General features: G+C 40.0%; 1 protein-coding gene across 2 annotated transcripts in view; it reads left to right on the plus strand.

Moving 5' to 3' along the window:
* NCKAP5 (NCK associated protein 5) overlaps positions 1-9,279 on the plus strand; it is a 797,038-nt gene that overhangs the window by 588,355 nt on the left and 199,404 nt on the right. The gene's annotated exons all lie outside the window — the stretch shown is intronic.

Genomic DNA, 9,279 nt, shown 5'->3' on the forward strand with positions numbered 1-9,279 from the left:
TCCCTTTCTCCACAACCTCTCCAACATTTGTTGTTTCTTTCCCTGTCCGTTTTTGCCATTCTAACTGGTGTAAGGTGGTATCTCAGCGTGGTTTTGATTTGGATTTCCCTGATGGCTAATGATGATGAACATTTTTTCATGTGTCTGTTAGCCATTTGTATGTCTTCTTCAGAGAAGTGTCTTTTCATATCTTCTGTCCACTTTTTGACTTGATTATTTGTTTTTTGGGTGTTGAGTTGGAGAAGTTCTTTATAGATCTTGGATACCAGCCCTTTATCTGTAGTGTCATTTGCAAATATCTTCTCCCATTCTGTGGGTTGCCTCTTTGTTTTGTTGACTGTTTCCTTTGCTGTGCAGAAGCTTTTTAGCTAGTGAAACAAAAGCAAAAATGAACTTTTGGGACTTCATCAAGATAAACTCAAGATAAACATTTTCTTCTTGCAGGGGATCCTGAACTCCATGAACTAGGGATGTCTTTTTATTTCAACTTCAGTGCTCACTGCCTTGTTCTGGGCCTGGACCCAGTGGGAATCGCTAAGGTTTGTTGAGGGCAAGAGCAAGGACATTTGATGGTGTGTCTGCATGTATGGGCACACAAGTGTCCATGTATATTTCTGTGGTGGTGGACACAGCTTATAACTATTTCCTGAAATTTTTCAGGATGACAGAATTTGCCTCTAGCTGTACAGGAGTCCTAGACCCTGCCCAGGTATAAAGACTCTAGTTCTTAAATACAGTCAGTGGGAAACACCCCTTAGCCACCTATCCCTTGCACAGCCACTGCAGTGACCGGACATGTTCAGGTGAATGATGCAGACTGCATCAGTTTCATCGGATGACAATGCTGGGAAAGAAATTCAATATCCAGATCTAGTTTTTGGTGTCTTTTGTACTCAGGCTTTCTACCACTCTGCTAAGTTAAAATGTGCATAATTGGGTGGCATGCTTGATGGCATACTTAGCCCCTCCCTTGGTACTTTATCCTCCTAGTGTTTTTAGACAGCTTTCAAAATAGAACAGACAGCAGTATAATTAGGGATATTTGGGGCATGCCTGTGTTTTGCTTGGAAGGCTGGATGTGAAGTTCCTTGGCCCACAGACCGAAGTTGCTAGGCTGACTGTAAGTTATTTAACTAGAGTGCCATAGGACTCTGATTATGGTGGCAGCCATAAAAGAGCACACCGTCCCACCTGTGGGGCCAAACCATGGTTTCTTGCCCTTCTTCTGACCTCTCTACCTTTGCTGAACTGAGGGGTTTTCAGCAAGCTGGGAAGATGTCATTTTGAAAAAGACCAGCCTTTGCAGCAGTAGTAACCACAAGTATGCATCCTTTGTAATTACTGTGGATTGGACTTTTTCTTCTTTTTCTTTTTCTCCTTTTTCCACCTTCTTTCCTCCAGACCATTCTACCCCTGCTCAATTTCTACCACTTCAATTTGCACGCCATCAGTTTGTTCTTGTTCATCATTCCTGAACCCAAGATTTTCTCTTCAGTGGATATTTACTGGTGCCTGACATTATTCACTTTCATAATGATTTGACAGTGTCTTCATCCAGGGTTCTAGCATGGTGGGATAATTTATTTCTGATTGCTAATACAAGTAAATACATTTCCTTGGTATTTTGTTCAAAATTATATTATTTTCATTCATTCCAATGACAATTTCTGCTGTTGGTTTGAGTGGGCTTAATCAAAGGTCAAGTTACCTCTTCAAGAAATATCTTTCCTACCTCATATAAAATTAGTAGGTTTTTTTCCCTCTAATCTTGTTGCATGACAGCTTTCAATGTGGGACATTAATTTGTTTTCTCTACTAGTTTTTTTCCTTCTTTGAGGTAGTCCTTATGTTTTATATATCTTTGTATCCTCCCTAGAATGCTTCTTGGAGAACAGTGAGAGATCAATAACTGGATGCAAGCATGGAAGAAATGATGTTCTAGCTCATCCCCTAAATATGTCCATTCCACTTATCTATTGTTGTGTAAGCTTTGAGGCCTAAAATGACTGTTTTATTCTCCTCACAATTTTGTGGGTCATAAATTTGAAAAGGACACAACTGGATTCATCTCCAATCCAGGTGGTGTCAGCTAGAGTTAGAAGATCCATTTCCAAGATGGCTTCTTTATTCCCATGTCTGGTCTTTATCTCTCCCCATGGCATCTCATCCTCCAGGGCCTCTCCATGTGGCTTGGGCCTGATACCACCTCAAGATACCAGCCTTCTCACATGGCAACTCAAGACACCAAGAGCCAGAGTTCTGAGAGGCCAAGGTAGAAGCAAAAAAACTCGTAGTCTAGCCTTGGAAGTCCTCAGAATGGCACTTCGGCCACATTCTATTGGTCATGCAAGTCAGTAAGGCCAGTCCAGAGTCAAGGAAATAAATCATAAAGCATTTTTTGTAACCATCTTTAATCTACCACTATGATAATACTAGTGATGAGTGAAATTAACATTCTTAAGTAAGGAACAAAAACTGAATTTCTCATACTGCTCACTATAGAGAAGTAGGAACTTTAAATACTCTGCCAGTTGTCAAAATGTGTCAGATGATGTATACTGGGGTTTTTTGTTTAGAACCTATAGACAGCATAATAATATTGGCATGTACAAAGAGTAAAAATTGTTTATTTGTTTAATTTCCCACTTGGCTATAAGATATTATCTAAAAGATGCATTAGGATGTATCCATATGTATGTGTATGACCATCACTGAGAGGACATAGGTAAAAGTGCGTAACACACTACTTGTGCAAACTCATTGATATTAAGTACATATAAATACAAAAATGAATTTTTGTTTCTACACAACACTCTAGCAAAAATGCACTAATTTAAATTTTTCTCATTTGAAAAGAGGCATATAAGGCTTGATCCCTACCTCAGAGAGCTTATAGTTTAACTAGAGAAGACTAATAATATTCATAAAATTAATAATCCCAACTGAAGACATTATAATTGATTGTTGAAATGTACGACCCCTCCTTTTGGTAGAGTTCAAACCAATGGACATAGGAGGAAAAGTGGAATTTAAAAATTACTATTTGGCAACTATCACTGTAATACTTGTTTTGGGCAAAAAATTATCAATGGATTCTAAAATAAATGAACAAATATTTAGATATTTGCATAATCTCAAAGACTTTTGGATAGTTACATATTTTCAAAGCAACTCCCCATAAGATAGTTATGATTATAAAAGGAAATACTTTAATGTAACCATGAGGAAACATCAAACAAACTCAAATTGAAGGACACTCTACAAAATAGCTGGCCTGTATTGAAAAATGTCAAAGTCATGAAAGACAAAAAAACTCTTCCATGTTATAGGAAACTAAAGAGAAATGACAATCAGATGCAGCTCTGGGAACCTGGAATTAATCCTGGACATGGTAAGGACAGTAGAGGGATAATTGGTGAAATTGGAACAAGGTCGGTAGAGTGGATTAGGTATTGTATCAAAGTTAATTCTTGAATTTGATAGCTACACAATGGTTATGTTACAACATTATTTTGTGTATTAAGGGGTAAAAGGCTATCATGTCTGCACCTCACTTTCAAAAAAAATTTTTTTAATCATCTCTGATTATAAATAGGCATAAAACAAATGATCAAGTAAATGTGGTAAAAAGGTAAACTTTGAGGAATTGGGAGGGAAAGCAAGGGGGATTCTTTGTAATGGTTTCCAAATATTTTTGTACATCTGAAATTACTTAAAATTTAATATATGCCCCCATTTTAGTTTTTTAGGTTCAGATTTGAGCCACACCACAAAAAAAAAAAAAAAATGAGTGGAATTTAGAAGGGTCAATAGGGAAGTGGAGCATATCCCAGGCTCCCACAGCAGAACCAGAGGTGCAGCCTTGGGAACAGAGTTGGGTCTTCATGAGAGACCTCGTCAAGTCAGGAGCGTGGCCTGACTTGAGAGATGCCGAATTCTCTCACGCAGCAAACACAGGTGGATGGATGTTGGATAGATGAGTGCGAACAGAGTGTAGGCAGTGAAAAGCCTGCAGTGGAGTCGTTACTCACTGCAGAGGGAACTCTTTTGTGTAGAACTGTTCTAACTTTGGTCTGTGGAAAAGGATGTTGTATTAGTCCGTTCAGGTCACTACAACAAAATACCATGGACTAGGTGGCTTATGAGCAACAGAAGTTTATTTCTCATGGTTCTGGAGACCCGGAAGTCCCAGACCAAGCCTCTGGCATGATCAAGATCTGGTGAGGGCCCTCTTCCTGGTTCATAGCCAGTGCCTTCTCACTGTCTCTTCACATGGTGGAAGGGAGCTAGCAAGCTCTCCGGAGCCTCTTTTATATAAATCTAATCGACTTTTGAGGGTTCAGCCTTCATGTCCTAATCACTCCCAAAGCACCCCCCACCCCAATACCATCACATCAGGCATTAAGATTTCATCTTATGAATTTCAGGGGACACAGACATTCAACTATGGGAGATGTATTAAGCAAATTCATGGTATAGAGAGATTTTAGATCTAATTAGCATTTAGAGAATTAATGTGCAACAGTGATCTAGAAGCATCAGTCCTTTTAGTCATTTGTAAGCTCTGGCCAGAATTTATTCACAGAGCAAGACCTCTGAAAAACATAGTTCCTTTTAAATAAATGTTCACTTAGACCCATCTGCCACAGTGAACCAAAACAATATGGATTTACTCTATGAAGCTGCTCAGTTTTATAAAGACGTGTGAGAACATTAGAGATGAAATCAGGAACATATTTAAATCCCAGCAACTGGAAGTCTTGAGGAAACCACACTGAGCTCTAAATGAGGGACTCAGTCAAGCAAAAGTTTTTGGTTGTTGTAGAAGACAAAGCTGAACACAAAGACCCACTGTTATATTTAGCGTGCATGCTCTAATTACATCCTCTGGGTATACTGATTTAATAACATAATTTCTTGAAGTAGAAAAGACCTGTGTTGTCATTCCTGTAATTCTCAGCAGTGACACCTACTTTTTCTCTTCTCCTCTCTCCCATGTCCTTTTTCATTCCTGCCATAAAATGATTTACTGTTTCCTTAAATCACATTTAATTAAGGTTTGTTACCCCCCCCCCCGCTTTTTTTCCCCTGTTGCCTCCTGTTGGTAGCAAGTAAATCCTGAATTTCTAATAAATGCAAATGGATTAAAGAAGATCACAAGTTCAAGATTATTTTAACTTCACTGGCATAATTGTTAATATCTCTGTTGTCCCCTGGGATATGTAGGATTACATCAATTAAATTGGTCTCTGCAACTGAACACATTACCATAACTGTGACAACTAGTGTCTTCCCCAGCACCCTTTAGGTGTTTAATTTGCTTGCCTGTAATAGGTTGTCAGAGCAGTAAACGTGAGGCAAGTAATTTAAGTGGTATAATGATGGTAATTATCTGAATGGATCGATTGCAGGGTTATTGCAACATGATATTGTGGGTAGGAGGGAGATGGAGACATCCCATATAAATCCCCATTTTCAGCTTTATTTCCTTAACACATTTTTTTCTGAGACATTTAAAGTGAAAACAACGTAAACTGGCATTACCATTCATTCTCTCCTTTATCTCTTCCCATTATCCTTTGTGCCGTTGCCTTCCTGAAACCAGCGGACCCCACACGAGCTCAGTTTCTCTAAAGAAAGCAGCGACTTTATAGAAACGGAATTGCAGCAGTTCCCCCGTGATTCACGGTATCCAAATATTTGAACTGGAAGTCACTTTGTAGATTGGCTAGGCTGCTCCCTTCATTTATTGCCTAAGGAACTGTGAACCCAGCAAGGTTAAATGACTTGCTAAAGGTTTCACACCCCGGTATTGCCAGGTAGCCTGCAACGATGGGGCTAGAACCTGGAGTCAGTCCTCCCACCTGGGCTGAGGGAGGACCTGGGAGGTTACACCAGCAGCAGGTATGAAAGAGGTTTGGTGTGACAGGCCACAGCTGTCCCTGAAGGAAACAGCAACAAGCAATAAGGAAACAGCTTTCAGTTGAGTGTCGGGGATGAGGGGTGGGGGGTGGCAGGTGGGAAGGAAGAGAAGAAACAGTCTAGGGATAACCAATATTGAACAAGTCCAAACAGATGATCAGCATGAGGATAGAATCGCTGGGTTGTGTGGGAGATGTCTGCCCATGACAAGAAAGGAAAGCACATGGCAGGATCCTGCCTGAGGGACAGGAGTGTTCAGGTGGTTGCTAAAACAGGGACCAGGTCCAGAGGAAAGAAGTCAAAGTCAAGTATTAGAACTGATACCTGAAGAAGAAACGGGGATTTGGATCCTGGGACGTGAACCAGGAATAGGTCAAGATGATCTAACAGTGGCAAGAGCACTTCCAAAAAGGCTTCTGCTAGCATTTTCCCTCAAATTTGTGCCCCGTTTTCATTTGATCACTTCACCTGAGTTTCATTGTTGGTGAAGATAACAAACTGGCCTCAATATTGAGCTTTTTAGACACCTGTCAAGGAAAACACTGCGGTCATCAGAGGCACAAATAATACCACATATAACCCATGCCTTCTGTGTTACCAGAAAATGGAACATTAGAACTTTAAATCACTGTTCAGGAGACAAACACCAAATACCCACAGAACTGAGGGCTGCAAGCCTGTGTGTCCCAAGGGAGGGAGGTGGCAGAGTGTGGGGGCAAGGCACTCCTAGTACTGACCACAGATGGAGACTGGATGTGCCCAGTGCTGGCTGTAGGGCGGGGCTTGAAAGTGTAGGGGACCTGAGGTGACAGTCTCAGAGAAGCAACGTTTCTGGAGAGAAGGATGCAAAGAGAGAAGAGGTGCCATTGGAAGATCTGGTTCTGCAGAGAAAAAGGAAGAGGGAAAATTTTATGATGCTAGAGAAATATAAGACCAACCTCCTCCAATCATCATGTGGTAAAGAAGCTAAAGCAAGGGTAGAAACAGGGTTGATGAACAGTGAAACATGCTGATAAAGCAAAAAAGAATGCAACAAGAGGACTGGTAGGAAGAAGGACTGAGGGGAAAGCTGATTGTGGCATATGTAATTGAAGGGAGCTGAGGGACGTGATTTTAACTAGATAGTAATGATAAAGTAATAATAAGGGAATAATAAGCACTCTGAAAGAACCTGCAAGAGGTGGAGGGGACTGGAGGAGGGGTAGGAGAGGAAGTGACACCTCACTGAGTGTACCTTTTAGTATAGTTTTGACTTTTGGGGCCATATTAATGTTTTCTATATTCTGAAACTGAGGTGAAATGCACAAGAAGAGGGGAAATTAAATCTGAGTACTGTCAGAAACAAATGAACTGAACTGCACAAAGGAATAAATAGCATAACTACAGGAAAGAGTGACAGTTACCAATTTAGTAACTTTTGAACATTGCATCATTACTATATACCCACATTCGAAAGAAAAATCAAATTGTGAACTCTTCTTACTACTATTTTCCATACAGTAACAATTTTGCATGCACTGTGGGATTGAATAAATGAGTAGATGTATGGCTGCCTGTGTTCTCACTGTAGAGAAGGAAGACACAGATATGAAAAGGGGAAGACAAAGAAGAATTCTGTAGTGGTTGGAGAGAGAGAGTTTGTGTGTGTGTGTGTGTGTGTGTGTAGTGATAGGAGAAAGACAGAGACCCTTTCACTGAAAGGGACTGACAGAAATGACCTCTCAGTAGCAATGGCATTCATTAATAGCCAGATCTTAATTTCCAAATATCATTCCCCAACTAAACGCAAGCAGGATTCCTTGGAGAAATGGCGTGTTTCAGCAACGGCGCAAAGAAAGAGCAAAGTGGGCTTGGAACATTTCCCTGTGCCTGAAAAGAAAGCCTCTTCAAGATGATGAAAACATGTCAAAAGGACACAGGTTACAGAGGTTCACCTTTTCAAAGCTGGGATAACTTGAGCATCAAAATAAATAAAATAGTAATTTAGAACCCTTTCAATAGTATAAGAATCCATGTGTTCATACTGATAAATAATAAATAGGAAAAGCATTTTCTTATGATAGAATGTAAATTCATAAATGTAGTTGGAATAATAGAGTGAGAAATCACCATGTGCAACCATAGGAATAATTGATTCAGGGAAGATTCATCAATGGTTGCTAAGATAAACTGATGAAAGTTTGATGAGAAATATTATATTTTCATAGTCTAAAAACATCTCTGCACAATTAACTACAATTAGGAAAGTAGCTCTGGAGTGGAGAGATTTAGTAGACCCCACCTTAACCAAGTGATCAAAGCTAACATGTCCAGTATGGATACATGGACATGACATAATTCTGATAGGATGCACTGAGAAGAACCCAGCATCAGTCATGTGCTACTCCTGCCAAGTGTGCAGGAGGAAACTTGAAACAAACACTAATTAAGGGACACTCCACAAAATAATTGGCCTTTACTCTTCCAAGAAAGAAAAAGAAGGAAGGGAAGGGGGGCTGGTGAGGAAGGAAGGAAGGAGGGAAGAAGGAAGGAAGGAAACAAAGAAAAGAAAAAGAAATTAGTAGCATGAAAGACAAAGGACCGTTCCAGAATGTTCCAGCATCCTATATGAATGACAAATAGATGCAATAGGTGCTTGAGCCTGGATAGGTTTCAGGACTGGAAAAAATTGCTATAATGACACTGTTGGAACAATGGATGAATTGGAATAGGTACTGAAGATCAGACTGTGGTATTGTATCAATTAATATTTCCTGAACTTGATGATACTGTGGTTGTGTAGAAGAATGTCTTTGTTACTAGGAAATATACACAGAAGTATTTAGGGATAAAGGGCATCGTGTCTGCAACTCCCTTTCAAGTTGCAGGGAAACACGATGAAAGAAAAAGAGAATGATCTAATGATCTCTCAAATGTGGCAAAATGTTAACAGTTGGTGAATCCAAGGAAAGGGGATGTGGGAATTCTTCATACTAGTCTTTCAAATCATCTGTGAGTTTGCAATTATTTCCACATAGAAAGTTAAAAAAAAAAAAAAAAAACCCTGATAGGAAGACACTACAAAGGAAAAAAGTTTGATCTTTGCACCACCTAAAAATCATACCATTCTTTTGAAGAAAACTGGTTTGGAGCTATATATCCCCATTTCCAAATGTCAAGGAGGATTATAGTGAAAGGGTAGGTAGAGCAGAGTTTGCCTGGGGGGAGGGGCATGCTCACTGCAGCAGCCTTGGGAAGGGTTAACTTGCACAGCTCAGGACTCCAACGAGGCCAGTAGTAGCTGAAAGGGACTCAGGTCAGCCGCTACAGAGGGCAGATCCCATGTCACCATTTCATGCTCCTTCTAAAACCTAATAT

Source organism: Leptonychotes weddellii, chromosome 3 (genome assembly GCF_054177405.1).
Source record: "Leptonychotes weddellii isolate Sample4059 chromosome 3, ASM5417740v2, whole genome shotgun sequence".
In the NCBI taxonomy this organism is placed as follows: domain Eukaryota; kingdom Metazoa; phylum Chordata; class Mammalia; order Carnivora; family Phocidae; genus Leptonychotes; species Leptonychotes weddellii.